Source organism: Orcinus orca, chromosome 16, assembly GCF_937001465.1.
Source record: "Orcinus orca chromosome 16, mOrcOrc1.1, whole genome shotgun sequence".
Taxonomy (NCBI): domain Eukaryota; kingdom Metazoa; phylum Chordata; class Mammalia; order Artiodactyla; family Delphinidae; genus Orcinus; species Orcinus orca.
Genome location: NC_064574.1, coordinates 11,206,330 through 11,221,075, shown reverse-complemented (window position 1 = coordinate 11,221,075; position 14,746 = coordinate 11,206,330). Strand labels below are relative to the sequence as shown.

General features: G+C 50.3%; 1 long non-coding RNA gene across 2 annotated transcripts in view; it reads left to right on the top strand.

Moving 5' to 3' along the window:
• Positions 1-14,746, top strand: part of LOC117197779 (uncharacterized) — a 231,081-nt gene that overhangs the window by 134,361 nt on the left and 81,974 nt on the right. For both annotated transcript variants that reach the window (XR_007472119.1, XR_007472118.1), the window contains exon 4: positions 3,916-4,088. This is a non-coding gene — a long non-coding RNA (uncharacterized LOC117197779). The remainder of the gene's footprint in view (positions 1-3,915; positions 4,089-14,746) is intronic.

Sequence of the window (14,746 nt, the reverse complement as noted above, 5' to 3'; positions counted from 1 at the left end):
GTTGTTACTTACTATGAAATTTAGATCCAAGTTTTAAGTGGAATCCTCTTAGGAGGTCATTTTTCTTGTATCAGTTTCTTCAGACATGAAGAACCCCCCATACTTTCCAGTATATGCATCAGAAATGTGGAATTCACCTGCTGCCATGCTTTGTCCAATCCTGAACGGTCGTGACCCTTGTCACCTGTTTGAAGTATGGATTTGAATAATGCACCTGGGACCATTCCACCTGGCTGCTGGATGAACCTAGCCCACTGCCCAGCATCCACGCCTTAACAAGACCTCCTTTTTTAAAAGATCTACTTTACTGAAGTATAATTTAACATACAATAAAATGCATATTTGTAATGTGCAGTTAAGTGAATTTTGACAAATGTAACAACCACCCCTAAATCAAGATAAAGGACATTTCCATCACCCCAAAAGTCCCTGATGTCCCTTTGCAGTCAACTTCCTGCCCCTTCCCCACCTTAGACAACCACTGGTCTGATTTCTGTCATTATAGGTTACTGTTGCCCATTCTAAAACTTCGTATAAACAGAAACGTAATGGTATGCAACGGTTTGCTCCTGGCTCAACCCATTTTTGAGATTTATCTGTGTTGTTGCTTGAATCATCATTTCCTTCCTTTTCAGCACTAGGTAGTATTTCATGGGTACAAAGAGTGACATCACCACGTGTCGGCAGGATGTGGAGGAAAGCTTCTTGGCAGTTTCTCATGGAGTAAGACATACGCTTACTCTGTGCCCCAGCAATTCAACTCCTTGGTGTTTACCCCAGAGAAAGGAAAATATACATCCTCACGAAGACCTGTATCCAAATGTTTATAATAGCTTTACTCATAATAGCCCTCAAATGGAAACAGCCACTAATTGTCAGGGTCCAGTCAGGAGACAGAAGCCACACCAGTGTGAAATAAAATTCCTGTTTTATGGCAAGACGAGAAAAATTTAAACATAAAAAATTTTCCTTGCCCTTTGTTCTTCTCTCTACCCTCCATGGTGCATTGTGTGTCTGCATTCTGCATGGACCGTACCTCCCCCATCAGCAGAAATACCTGCTCAGCCATAAAGAGCGGTGTTCTAGCATCAACAAGACAACTCCTGAAAAGATAACATTCCGTCTTGATCTTGTAAAAGGGGCCACGGAGACACTCAGATCTGGATGGTGTCCACTGTCAATAATATGTCATTTAATGTACAGTGCCCTGTCTCAAGAACTTTATATAACTGTGCCTTGATTTCTAACGGGCAGAACAGTTCTTGGAGCTTTCTGTGATGCTCTTTCCGGGTTATAATCCTCAAATTGGACTCGGATAAAATTTTTCATTTCTTTCTTAAAGCGACTGATTCATTTTTCATCAACACCAGTAATCTGAGCATTAACTAGGAAAAGGCAGTTCACTGCTGAAGGGGTAAAAGAGGGTTTTAAAGGATATAGAAATGGCAAGTCCAGAAAGCAGCAAGTAGGGGCTGAGGGAGCATGAAAAGGGAAAGCAGCAGGAACGCAGCAGACATCCCCCTACCCCCAGGCAGAGAGTCACACCTCTCCTAGGGGGAGAGGGTGCAGCTGCCGCAGGGGACGTGCAGCCGCCAGGGGGTGCAGGTGAGACCGTCCTGCCGGATGGTCTGGAAACTTGCTGCAGGGCGTGTGGGCCAGAGAGCTGCTGGGTGAGTGCAACTGACCTGCACGTGCATCTGCTGGCATCCAGGCCACAAAACCATCACAAGACCTGGAACCAGGATGAGAAGTCCTTCTCTCTCGCTGTGGATCGCAGTGCCCCTCCAGTTCCCTCTACCGATGAAGCCAGCCTGCAAAGGAGAAATGTGGACAGAGTCCAGCTCCAGTGGCACAGAGCCGGGCAGAGAGGAGGAGGTTTGGTGCTGAGAAGCAATAAAGTGATAGCCCATAGCCCCAAATTCCATCAACTGGGGAATGGATAAAAACCCTGCTGTGGGGCTTCCCTGGTGGCGCAGTGGTTGAGAGTCTGCCTGCTAATGCAGGGGACACGGGTTCGAGCCCTGGTTTGGGAGGATCCCACATGCCGCGGAGCAACTGGGCCCGTGAGCTACAACTACTGAGCCTGCGCGTCTGAAGCCTGTGCTCCGCAACAAGAGAGGCCGCGATAGTGAGAGGCCCGCGCACCGCGATGAAGAGTGGCCCCTGCTTGCCACAACTAGAGAAAGCCCTCGCACAGAAACGAAGACCCAACACAGCCAAAAATAAATTAATTAATTAATAAACTCGTACCCCCAACATCTTCTTAAGAAAAACAAAAAATTAAAAAACGCTGCTGTGTCCATACAGCGTGATTCACTTTTGTACCTTTGTGCTCGTCTGAGACACTACCCTTGTTTGCTTTGAACCTTCAGAGAGGAAGTAAGCAGCTCTTCTGGGATGATGGGTCTCAGATGGTGGAGGCGGAAGGTCAGCTGTGGTGCTGACGTAGCACCAAAGGCATAGTGTTTAACCCTGGGGGCTCCGGAGTCACACAGTGCTGGCTTCCGATCCTGCCTTTGTATCTACCAGCTGTGTGGCCTTGGGAAACTCACTCAACCTCTCTGAGACAATGTTTCCACCTCTTAAGGTGGGAATAATAATAGTACTTGCTCACTTTGTGTTGTTGTAGGGATTGAATGATAAAAAGCAGGTTTCAAAACATCACAGCCGGTAGACCAACTCTGTCCACCTGCCCGTTGCTCTTTCTAAGGTCCATGACCTAAGAATGTTTCATTCACCCTCATTTTTAAACGGTTACATTTTAAACCGTTATGTAAGTACCTACATAGTAGCCTCAGTTTTGCCTCTGGCCTGCAAAGCCTAAATGATTTACTATCTAGCCCTTGAAGAAAAAACTTATCAACCCTTGATACAAAGCATGTGGCTAGAGAAAGTGCTCAGTGGATTTTAAGTGGTGCTGATTCAGCTCTCAAGGAGCTTAGGTCTCCTCAGAGGCCTTCCCGTGTAGCCCTCAGGAAAGTCAAGCATGTTTTACAAACAGCCATGGATAAGGAATACTCAGATGGCACTCACCGTGTCCCAAGCATTGTTGTAAGTCCTGTGTATACAGCAACTCAATCCTTATAACGCCCCCATGAGATAGGTACTATTATTATCCCCATTTTAAAGGTGAAGAAACAAAGGCACAGAGAAGGGTGGGTGTCTCCCTAAGGTCACACAGCTGTGAGCGATGGATCTAGCTAGCATTCAGATCTTGTAACTACTTTGTCCTGCTGCACTTGACAGAGCTGGGGCTAGCCCCTAGAGGGTGCTCAGTAGATATCTGTTGACTGCACACATGCGTGTGGTCTGAGGGCAGAAAGTAAACCAGTGAATTGCCAAGCTTGTAAGAGAGGGACTTAGGCGCCCATTGGAGCCCGGGTGCCTGGTAGTAACAGCTAGGGGCACAGATTCCACACAGCCGCACAGGCTCCTGCTCTGACAGTCTAGCCTCTTCTGACCCCCATGAAACAGAACATTTATTGCATTCAAGATGTGCCCTCCTTACACATGCGATCATACTGTCTTCCCTCTGAGTCCATCAAGTAGCTCCAATTGTTACGTCCACTTTCAGAATGAGGAAACACAGGCACAGAGAAGTTAAGTGACTGGCCAGACATCACACAGCTGACTCATGGTTGTACCGGTTCTCACACCCAGGTCTGTGTGACTGCAGGGCCAGGCCTTTTAGCCACAGAGCAGGGAAGGGAGATGGTCATTGGCTACTCAGGGCTATTTATGAATGTGATGGCTAGCTTGAGTTTTCACAGGAACCCCAGTGAGCAAATCCTGAATTTACACAACTGTGTGATGGGGGCCATGATTCACATTTCCTCTGTGAGCCTTCCCTTTTAAAAGCATGCCCTTTGACGCGTCTCAGCTCTGCAAAAGTTCACTGTTTGTCTACTTTTCCAGAAGCCATCGGCTGGGGGAGTCAGGGTTCACCTGTGAGCTAAGACGGCACGTGGGCAGCCAGCCATTCATGCATTTCGATGGCATCTGAGGGAGAGATGCTGCTACTCACAGCATAATTCAATGGAAGGCTCCTCCCCGGGAGGGGAGTGTCAGTGCCAGGAATGACATCAAAGGTAAGACAAACAGATGATGTCTGGGGGGAGTGGGGCGGGGGGAGATGGGGATGGTGTGTGTGCTGGAGGGAAGGAAAGAGGTTGGGAAGGAGAGAGAAGAACCCTCAACCTGCTGTATCCAGAGCAGCATTTGTTTGGTGGTTTGTTTGGGGTTAATTTTGCTGCCAATTATCTTGGTCGAGAATTTTATAATTGCAAAGAACAGAAACCTACTCAAAGGAAATCTCGCAAAAAGAAAATACATTCGTTCACTCATTGAGTATGATTTGTGGACCTACTCTGTGCCACACACTGTGCCCTCCAGGTTCTCATGGGGAGGAGGGTCAGTAAGCAGGTGTCACATAAACAAGGCAATTGCAGACAGTGCTTTGTGCTCTGAAGAGATTGAGCAAGGCGTGTGGCAAAGCGGGAGGGCAGGGAACTTGCCTCTGGGGAGGGAGCCTCTGAGCTGAGGCCTGACTGACAAGAGCCAGCCATTGGCAATTTGGGTGAAGAACTTTCCAGACGGAGGGATTAGCAAGTGCAAATGTCCTGAGGGAGGAATGGACTTTATGCTGCAGAGCAACAGAAAAGAAGGCTGGTGTGGCAGGACGGAAGGAAGGAAGGAAAGGGTCAGGAGACCAGGTCAGGGAAGGGCCCAGTGGCCTCCGTTTGGATTTTATCCTGGGAGCAGCGGGCAGCCATGGGAGGGTGAGAAGGGCCGATGGGTGTGAGAGCCTCTCTAGGAGGCATGGGAAGTCCGGAGGTGGGCCCAGGCCGGCCCTCTGCTTGGTCACCTCACAGTCTCAAAATGGCCACCACGGCTGCCAGCATCCGAGGCCCAGAGGATGCCGGTAAAGCAAACAGGAAGCAGAGCCTTTTCCAGAAGGCCCAGCAAGCTCCCGCATTTATGCCCGTGACCAGAACCGAGTCAGGCGGGCATCCCAGCTGTGAGGCAGGCTGGGAGACAGAGTGTCCAGTGAGGAAAATGGCCCCAGCCCGCCGTGGTTTATTACACAGGCTGGGCCCATGGAGGCACTGTGACAACTTAGGATGCTACGGGAGAGAAGGAAGGGAGGACCAGCCGTTGACTCTAGCAGAGAGGAAATCTCTGGCCAGGGTACTCAGTTGTAAATTAGAGGCCTGTCCAAAGTGGGGGGAAACAGCCAGGAGGGGGGCACCCCCCAACTTCCACCGCCCACCGTTCCGGGCTGCAGTTGGGCAGGAAGTTTCCGGGTCCGGGAGTCGGGGGTCTGGCCGTGTTAGGAAAGGCAAGTGCTCCCTCTAGTGGCTCTGCGGAGGTGAGCCCAGCATCCTCCCCAGGGGGCCAGAGCTGGAGGCCGGAGTGGGGATCCCTCGGCTCACAGACCCTGGAAGGGGAAGGGCACCAATGATGCTGGTGAGAGCTAACACTTATGGGGCACTTAGGGTGTACCCTCCATGCACCTTACAAACATTAACTCGATCCTTCTGACAGCTCTACGAGGTTGGTCCCATTCGTGTTTCCGTTTGAAGGATGGTGTCATTTGCCCAATATCATAGGGACAGGAATTGGACCCACATCCGTCTCACATAGAGGCTGTACTTCCAGCCAGTGGCTTTGGGGCCAACAGACTACAGCCCAGCTATTACCACTGGGGGACCATCACATGGATCCTGAATTATATTTCCGTATTATTTTTAACTTGCTTGTTCAAAAAACCTTGTCTGAGGCTTCTGGGGGACTTAAAGTCATCCATGGACGGAGTTTGGGAATCCCTGGGATTGGACATGAAATGCCATGTGCATCTCTGCACATTTCCCTGCAGAGAGGCCCAGAGCAGCCATGAGACAGGCAAAGGGGTTGGGACCCAAAGAAGTCACAGAGCCTCTGTTTCGTATTGTTTTGATGTCTTGTTTACTCTTTCAAGACTTTTGGAGGGGGGTGGGATGGAACTGATTAGGAATGCTTGTCACAAAGGCTCGTCTGTGCCCTAACTGACTGGTGGTGGGCTTGGGTCTTGCGTAAACTGGCTTTCGTTTAACTCTGGAAACATCTTGATTTTGACATCTAACCGGGGCCTCTCAGAGGTTGAGGACGGCAAGAGCCATTTAAAATTTTTAAAAGATTTAAAGCTACAAGGGATGTGAAGATTGTGGTAGATTTTAAGTTTTTATGTTTAATAAAGTAACGCTTTTCAAATAAAGTTCAGTGATGACTCATCTAAGTTACAGATAATGGCAGAAGTCTAAGGTGGGGAATTCTATGACTAAATGGCCCAGGCCGAGTTGTCCTCCAGCCCTTCTCCCCACTCTGTAAAAGGCACCAAGTAGCTGAATTGTATCGACCCAGGTGCTGGCTTCGAGCAGAAATAACACAGCGTCTGTTATCTTAACAGTTCTTGGAGAAGCAAGGCCACTTCCGCTGCAGACAAGTGAGGTCCTCTGGGCGGGGGCATTCTGGGGCCAGGTAGAGGGGAGAGGATGAAGATGAGGAAACCTCTCACCTCCCCAAGTTGAATTCTGGACCACCTGGCCTCAGAGCTTGGGTTGAGGTTATTCTCGAGCCCCCAGCCCTCATTCAAAGGACACACCGAAGCTCATTCCAAAATCAGAAGAAATGACTTTGAATTTCCACCTGTTTGGGCAATAATAGGAGGAGTTTGGGCTTTGGATTTGTTTCAATTTCTGCCACTTTGGGACTGTGTGACTTTGGGTTAAGTTCTTTGAACTTCTGATTCTTCCCATTTGTGGTCGGGTTGAGAATGGCCCCCTCCCCAGGCAGCTGGAGGAGAAAGTGGGGTTTGTTCAGCCGACGCTGAGGGGGTCCCTGAGCGCTGGGGATCTGCCTGGCGCTTGGGATTCGGGGACACGAGCATGCCAGCCCTGACCTCGGGGTCGTGGTGTTAACATCGGAGACACATGGGGCGTTGGGGTTTCTAGAAGATCAGCGCAGAGGTTGGGAACATAGGGCAGCGCTGCGGATCCCACCACCCGTGGCTCAGAGAAAGGGTCCTGGGAAAAGGCTACCAGTTCAATGAGAAGTTGGAAACACAGCCCGTGGATGGGGCCAAAAAGGGGATGTAGGACAATGGTGGGCGATCCTAAAAGTCCTTTTTAAGGAGAGGGGGAGAAGCAGTCATCGTAAACAGGGGTAAGGTTTCCTGAGATTTGTACAGGTGAACTCACTCCTAACAGGATCTAGAAAGCCTGTTTCCAGCCCCACTCCACGGCTTGGGGAAGGTCCCCAGCCTGCCTCCACCTGTGCCGACTTCCTGAGGGCCACGGTCCGCAGAGTGTCCACGGTCTCCTGCCTCGCTGACAGTGCTCCACTCAGGGTGGTCTCACCTGCTTGCTCATCCTGCCGCCTGCTGTTTCAGGCCACATGGACTGGAGGGAGCACCGAATTCTTGGTTAACTTTCACACAGACATACAAACCACTCTCAAAAGGCATTTGGGAGCGGGGCAGAAGGTTTGGCTCAGTGGAGGGACTCACATCCCAGGGACCAAAGACAACTGACACTTCAGGGCTGGACCTCCCTCATCTGAAAAAGGCTCTCGGCCACTTTCCCAGTTCTGCCTCCTCTTTCCACCTGTGCTGTCCAGCCTGTCTTCCCTCTTTCCCCCCTTCCCCTCTCTTTGCAACTTTCTCTTCTGAATTCCTCCGTACCTTAGCGCAGAGCAACTCAGCACTCTCTTCTGCTGGCCTGACTTCTAGGGTCCCCAGAAACAGCTGGGAAAACACAACCCCAGGTGGCGCCGATTACATTATGATCCGCAGCAGGGGGCTGCAAACCAGAGCCTGTGAGCCAAATCTGGCCCCCTGCCTGTTTTTGTAAGTAAAGTTTTATTGCAACGCAGCCACGCCCATTCATTTACTTGTAAATTGTGGCTGCTTTCACTATTCAAGGGCAGAGTTAAAGAGTTAGGATGGAGACAGTATGTAAACCTAAAATGTTTACTCTTTCTATCTTTGCAATTTGACGTTTTCATGAAGTGCCTAGCACAGGTGAAGGGCTGGTTAAGGGTCATTGTCATGTTCCTTCCAGTGGCCTAATGTCTCATCCATTAACAAGTTGACCTAACTCCTGCTACGGCCAGGCTGCCAGCCGGGTCCTATAGGCATAGAGATGACCAATAACGTCTGCCTACTCTCAAGAAGCTTGCAATCAAGTAGAAGAGGCTACTCCTGCTACGGCCAGGCTGCCAGCCGGGTCCTATAGGCATAGAGATGACCAATAACGTCTGCCTACTCTCAAGAAGCTTGCAATCAAGTAGAAGAGGCTGGGGCTTCCCTGGTGGTGCAGTAGTTAAGAATCCGCCTGCCAATGCAAGGGACACGGGTTCAAGTCCTGGTCCAGGAAGATCCCACATGCTGCAGGCAACTAAGCCCGTGTGCCACAACTACTGAGCCTGAACTCTAGAGCCCGCAAGCCACAACTACTGAAGCCTGCGCACCTGGAGCCCGTGCTCCACAAGAGAAGCCACCACAATGAGAAGCCCGTACACTGCAACGAACAGTAGCCCCTGCTCGCCGCAACTAGTGAAAAGCCCGCGCTCAGCAGCGAAGACCCAACGCAAGCAAAAATAAATTAATTAATTAATTATTTTAAAAAAGAAGAGGCTACCATGCAGTGTGTAAGAGGCACAGAAAGAGGATGAGGTTACCCAGTGCAGGGCTGACTCCTGCAGGCTCCTATAGCAGCTGGGTTTGGCCAATGGGAGGCCCTGCAGGAGGGAGAGAAAAGCAGGGGTATTTCTTCTCTTCCTTTATGCCTCAAGAAGCAACTCTGCAGCCCTCTGGGCCCAAAATTGCCAACCTTTTCAATTTTTCACAAAAAGCTTTGAATCTAGATTTTGTGTGAAATCTTCCCATTTGTGAACATTAGCACTAATTGTTCAACTATTATGCAGACTCTTCTGGCTCCACAGGCTGAGAGTTTGTGACTTTTGGACAGAAGGCCCATGACACTCTCTTCACTTTAAAATTTCTATGACTCTTATACAACTGCTGTGGAGAATAAAATTGTATACACACATATCCTATGAAAAGCCAGCTCCACCCCTACATACCGTGGAAAAACTCACTCCATGTACAGGAGCCATGCTCAAGGATGTTCATCTCAGCATTGTGTGTACACACGTGTAATAGAGAAATGTAGGAAGCTATCCAAGTGTCCATCCACAGGAGGACAGAGAAGTGCCTTGTGCCATATTTGCAGTGAAAACCAAGTACAGCTACGTTTGTTAACATGGACAAATCTCAAGACATCATTTTAGAATGACAAAAGCATAGTATTTTATTTTTGTATATAAGGTTTATTCATATGAAGTTTGAAGCATGAAAAGCAATAACGTGTATCATTTATGTACAGGAGCATATGTTCTATAAATGTAAAGGCAACTATGGGATTCGTTTGTTACGATTCAGGAGGTGCTGACGGCATCTAGTGGCTGGAGGCCAGGGATGCAGCTAAACACTCTGCCGTGCACAGGCCAGCCTCCCAGCCAAGGATGATCTGGTCCAAATGCCTGTAGTGCTGAGGTTGAAGCCTTCAAGGGGGCGGGGAAAGGGGAGGGTATAGAAGCCACTTGGAATATCTGACATCTCATATAAGACTTGCAAATGGGCTGTCATGGCTTGGAAGCATCTTCTAAAGGCCAGCTTTCCTGTAGTTCTGTCTGCAGAGACCCGAGCTCAACTCCACAGGGCTGCCATCGCTCAGCCCGACTTGCTGCCACGGGGTCAGAGCTGGTCGTGGAGGCCAGTCTGGAGCCCCTACAAGGACGTATTGGGACAAATTCCTGCACTGGCTTTCTTACCCACCTGAGGCCTGATTTCACACTTTAGTAAGAAATAACATGTTAGAGCCTCACAGCAGTCACTGGCCAGAGCGAAAGTTATCCCCACCATGTGACAGATGAGGAAACCGAGGCTCAGAGAGGTGAGGCTATTGCTGCAGGACACACCACTAGTAAGAAACTTGAACTCAGGCCTGAGACTCTGGAGTTCAGAGCTGTCCCTGCAGACCCCGCCTCTCAGGCCCAAAGTCTCCAGGGTCTGGACGTTGGGACAATGCACTCTGAGCCATGAGTTAGAGGAAGTGGGAACAGATTAAAGCTTTTCTTTGCATGAGCCGATGTGTAATCGTCACAATCCCTATACTTTACTGAATCCATCTACACACAGAGCATTATTCAGTCCTCCCCGAAACACACGTGAAAAGCTAAACGTTGTTATCTCCATTTTCCAGAAGGAAATAAGATGGAACCTGCCCAGCATGACCCGAATAGAAAGGGGCTGAGGCAGGATTTGAACTCAGGGCTCTGGTTTCATACCCGGGTGCTGCCCTGCTGCACAGTACTGCCTTCACTTCTAAGCTGCTTTAGTCCTTCTTGTCCCTTTTGGACCAGTTAGGACCTCGGAATCCTTGCCGATTTATTTCATATCTTAGGAAATGGAAGTGCCCACGAAATAAACTTGAAGATTTCAGACTTTTAGCTAATCTGTGCCTTAGCTTTTGTGGCTCTGCTGAAAGCATTTCAGAAAGGTTTCAGAGGAACTGTGTGTGTGTGTGTGTGTGTGTGTGCGCGCGTGTGTGCGTGCGCATGTGTGTGTGTGTGTGTAAAGAACAGAGTTGAAATACTGTTTGCTCAGAGGGGTGTGGAAATTTTTCTGGTGTTTCGTTGGTTACATGCTCTTCTAGGGTGCTAGCAATGGCTCCGCCAAACCCTGTTAGTCGTATTTTATAAATTTATAAATCTTTCGCCTTAAACCCCCTCCACTCAAAAATCCATAGAATTGGAAATCAATCTTTGTTTATGGCAAGTCCGTTAACAGCTAATTCCTTCCCACAACCATCAAATCCATCTTCGCTTGATGCCAGAAATAGAAGCGACCGGGGTTAGGTGGGCAGACGGAGGGGAACCTCTCACAGACATGCTGGGTCTGGCGTCCTCGGGGGTTGCCCTTACGTCACGTCTCGGACACAAGCCGCGGTGATGTCACCTGATGCCACGGTGCAGAGCTCCCCTCCGCGGTGTCTGTGGTCAGCCCAGGGCCCAAAAGTGTCTCCCTTCCTGGGTTTCGGTGTCCCGATGAAGTCAGATTTCCTGGGCCGTGGATCCAGTTACCGATAATTGCCTTGTGAACTGGCAGATGCAAAAGTAAACATTTCTAGAGCCCGAAGTACACGGAGCTCTGGGGGTGGCCCGCCAAGAGGAGCCGGGAGGGAGCTGCCACGGAAGCGATCTGGGCGATGTCCGTGTGGCGTTGATGGGGGCTTACGCTCTGGGTCTAGAATATTCACGCCATGGGGAAGCCTGGCCCGGGTGAAGGGTGGGCGGTGGTGAGCTTTCCCTGACTTGTAGCGTGTGGGGAAGGGAAGGATGAGGCCTCTGTGCTGGGGGCAGGCCTGCGTCCCTGGAGGAGTGTGGGCTTTCCACAGTTACACAGAAAGCAGATATGGCAGTGGGAGGGGCCCCTGCCAGGAGGGGCAGTGAGTCACTTTTTCCACCACCTCCTGTCCTCTCTCCAAGTCTGCTGTCTCACGCTGTGGCTGCTCTATAGGGTGACAGCAGAGCCTGCCCTCGGGCCAAAGGGGGGTCCCGAGCCGGGTTAAAGGGACCCGTGTACTTCCCACTGACGAGGTGTGAGGAGAGTAGCAAGACCCCCAGACAAAGAGCTATCATTACATAAGAACAAAGAGTAAAATCCTAATTCCCACATGGCCCTACATAATGTGGGCCCTGCCGAGCACCCTCCTGCCTGCCTTCTACACACCTCAATCCTGATACCTGCCCCCTGCTGTTTCTCAGATTCCTCAGGCTCCTTCCCAGCACCATACCTCAAGGTGTTTGCACAGGCTGTGCCCTCTGCCTGAAATGTTGGTCTCAGGTCTCTGCGCAGTTGTCACCGCCTCAAGGAAGCCCTCTGTGATCACTCTATCTAAAATACCGTCCCCATAATTCTATTCCATCCCTCTTACCCTGTTCTCCCCCGCCAGACCCTTTGTAGTTACCTGGCATGATGCCATATTGGATGATTTACTGATGGTCTGTCTCCCCCACTAAAACGTCAGCTCTGTGAAGGTGGGGGTTTTTGTCTGTCTTGTTCACTCACGTGTCCTCGTGCCTGAAACAAAGCCTGGCATAGTAGAGGCTCCATAAAGAGAGGACGAATGTGTGAAGGAGTGCTGACCACGTAATACACAATCGGAGACGCAATTGTGGCGCCGTGAGCTGGAACCCAGGGCACCAGGGGCAGATACAGCTGTGCTTGCCTTGGGTTGGGGAAACTGGCAGGGGACGGCGGGTGGGGTACCGTGAAGAAACTGGAATCATGGTTTTGCCCCTCAGGGGAGGTGATATTTTACGAAATGTACCTGTGGCAGGAGAGAAGTGTGAAGAGGAAAGGCTTTGGAATCTGACTGCTTACGTTTAAATCCCAGCCTTACTCCTTCCCCGCTCGCTGTGTGAGCCTGAGCAAGTCAGACAGCCTCTCTGAGTCTGTTTCTGTATCTGAAAACTAGACCTAATAGTACCGCCTTACAAGCGATTAGGGGTGGATCTAATGAAATAGTACAGCTAATGCATATAGCCCCATGCCTGGCTCATGGTATGCCTGCAGTAAGTGTTAGCTTTAAAAAGCTTTGGTTGTGGGCTTCCCTGGTGGCGCAGCAGTTGAGAGTCCGCCTGCCGATGCAGGGGACACGGGTTTGTGCCCCGGTCTGGGAGGATCCCACATGCCACGGAGCGGCTGGGCCCGTGAGCCATGGCCGCTGAGCCCGCGCGTCCGGAGCCTGTGCTCCAAAATGGGAGAGGCCACAACAGTGAGAGGCCCGCGTACCGCAAAACAAAAACAAAACAAAACAAAAAAAGCTTTGGTTGCATGAGGGACTGTCTTAGCCCTTTCGGGCTGCTATAACAAAACACCATAGACTGGGTGGCTTACAGACAACAGAACTTCACTTCTCCCAGTTCTGGAGGCTGGGAAGTCCAAGACCAGGGCACTGGCAGATTTGGTATCTAGTGAGGGCTTGCTTCCGGGTTCATAGATGGCCGTCTTGTCACTGTGATGAAAGGGGGAAGGGAGCTCTCTGGGGCCTCTTTTATAAGGGCACAAATCCCATCATGAGGGCTCTACCCTCCTGACCTAATCACTTCCCAAAGGCCCCACCTCTTAATACCATCGCATTAGGGGTTAGGATTTCAACATATGAATTTTGGGGGGACACAGACATTTGATCTATAACCCCACTCAGCATCTGGACCGAGGAGGAAGATTGAGCCATTTGTTACTCTGCTTAGACATTCACAGTCCGGCAATCCCAAATATGTAACTGTTTAGGTCATGCTTTTTATTTTTCTGGGAAATATTTTTACTTGCATGACACTCTTTACTGAAAAATGTAGAACTCTTAAAAGGTAGATACAGTTATAAAGCCTAACAGCTTTTCACGTGTTTGGTGCCTGTATGGTCTGGAGATGGGTGTGTTCATTATTGCTGTATAACAGATGACCACAAACTTAGTGGCTTTGAACAACACCCAGTTAAAACGCTCGCAGTTTCAGTGGGTCAGGAATCCAGGCACAGCTCGGCTGGGTCCACTGCTTCAGCATCTCAAAAGGATGCAGTCAGTGTCAGCCAGGGCTGGGGTCTCCTCTGAAGGCTCGACTGGGGACAGGTCTACATCCAAGCTCCCTCACGGGTTTGTTGGCAGGATTCAGAGCCTCAGCCCCTCACTGGCTTCTGGGGGGAGCCCAGTCGGTTCCTTGTCACATTGCCTTCTCCGTAGTGAAGCTCTCCACGTGAGCTGGCTGTTGGCCACGTAAGCCTCCCTGGCTTTGCTTCATCACAGCCAGCAAGGGAGGGTCTGCCAGCATGGTTGAAGTCAGATTTAATCACGGTTGGGACATTTCCCCCAACACTGAGGTATTCTGTTGCTTAGACACAGTTACTCAAGGGGAGGGGATCCCTCCAGGACATGAAGGCCAGAAAGTGGAGATCACTGGGGTCATCTCAGAAGCTGCGGAAAACAGGGAAGAGCCTGGCAGGTGTGAGCAAAGGCTTAGCTGAGTGGGTTCGTGACTATCACCTCCTTCGATTTGTAATAAGGTCCCTGAACCTGCCCACACCTCTCCTCAGGTCATCTCACAGTAAACCATCTTTGTTCAGGAAAGAATTGGTCTTTCTTAGTTCATGTCAACAGGGGACCAGTAGACACCCATTGCTTGAGGGTGGCTATAAAGGAATTTCTGTGACCTGACAAAGGCAGGCTTCTCACCATAAAGACCTAGTTCTTGGTGGTGGGGGTGAGGGGGGACTGGATTGCTTTGCACATGGAGCCAGGGTCTCTAGGGAATGAAGGGACTCAGATACCCAACCATTGCTCCTCAAGATTTGAAGTCAGGAAAGCCCATCCGAGTGGGCTCTGAAGCTCCCACCTAACACCCACTGACTAAGAAGGACAAGAAACCCACATGGGAAGTCATCAACAGGACAGGAGCACCTGGCCAAAGTTTGAGAGCCCAAGTGAGCTTTGGGGAGGGCTGCTTCCAACAGGGCAGGTAGGTAAGCTGGGATCCCTTCAGGCCCCAGCAATCCTAGTACAATTGGTCTGGGATCGATGGCTGATCACTAGGAGAGCCAGGATGGATGTATATATCCTATGTTCAACAGTGATCCCTAGTGGCAAGG